Genomic DNA, 1,140 nt, shown 5'->3' with positions numbered 1-1,140 from the left:
CACCCTGTACCTGTATGAAGTCTGCTGTCATGTGAATCTGTAGCTTTGTCTGTGTCTGTAGTTTTGTGTCCATGTGTGTCTATGTATGCCTGTGTGAGACTCTTTTTCCATGCCTTAACAAAAGGCTCTATCTCTTCTTGAACAACGCAGGAACAACCAAAAGCAATGAGTGAATGAAATTTTATAGAAATATTTAATAGCTTTATGGTGGATTAAGTCACTGACCCAGATAACTAGCAGTAATACAAACATTTTTATTCAAATAATATCCATATTTTGCAGTAGATATTCACTTAATAAGACTGCTTTTAACCTATTTGCTGTTTCCAGAAAATGATACACATATAAGCACATATACATTACCCTCGATCAGGGGCATGGAAGAGTACATAATTTAAGATTACAGCTGTGCTTGCTTTGGCAGCACATATACTAAAATTGGAATGATACAAAGAAGATTAACATGGCTCCTGCGCAAGGATGACATGCAAATTTGTGAAGCATTCCATATTTAAAAAAAAAAAGATTACAGCTATACACTAGTTCAGGTTGTAAAGAAATTATTACATGAGAAATCCAAGATAAGTGAAGTTTGTTATTACACTGTTTTTAAAGATTTGTTTATTTATTTTATGCATGTGAGTACACTGTAGCTGTCTCCAGACATACACCAGAAAACAGCATCAGATCCCATTACAGATGGTTGTGAGCCACCATGTGGTTGCTATAATTGAACTCAGGACCTCTGGAAGAGAAATCAGTGCTCTAAACTGCAGAACCATTTCTCTAGCCCTTACATTTTTTCCTTTAAGACAGGTTAAACAAATTGAGTGAATATAGAGTTGGATACCAGCCTTACGTCTTAATTGATGGTAAGTTACATTATTGACTTTGGCAGTGAGGCCCAGAAAAGGTTACAATTTCTCAGAATGAAAGATATATTTTTATCAAAATGCATTGGCATGGAACTATAACTACTGAAAGTGCATTGTTATTTAATTCTCTAGATGTCATTTACCAATCAGGACTCTAAGGGGGAGATTAGACTCCTTTTCTAATTTAGGATTATCTTTTCTAGTATTTAACATTTGGGGTTCTGTCATTTTCTTCATCCATCATTATGTTTTCAAAGAGCAAATC

General features: G+C 34.7%; 1 non-coding gene across 1 annotated transcript; it reads left to right on the top strand.

The window, feature by feature from the left end:
* The first annotated feature begins 408 nt into the window (after positions 1–408).
* Positions 409–515, top strand: LOC116095854. Its single transcript, XR_004120742.1, has one exon. It is a non-coding gene; the product is annotated as a U6 spliceosomal RNA (small nuclear RNA).
* The last annotated feature ends 625 nt before the right edge of the window (positions 516–1,140 follow it).

The sequence above is a fragment of the Mastomys coucha genome, chromosome X, assembly GCF_008632895.1.
Source record: "Mastomys coucha isolate ucsf_1 chromosome X, UCSF_Mcou_1, whole genome shotgun sequence".
In the NCBI taxonomy this organism is placed as follows: Eukaryota; Metazoa; Chordata; class Mammalia; order Rodentia; family Muridae; genus Mastomys; species Mastomys coucha.
Note: the sequence above shows the minus strand (reverse complement) of the source record. Positions and strands in the feature narration are given on the sequence as shown.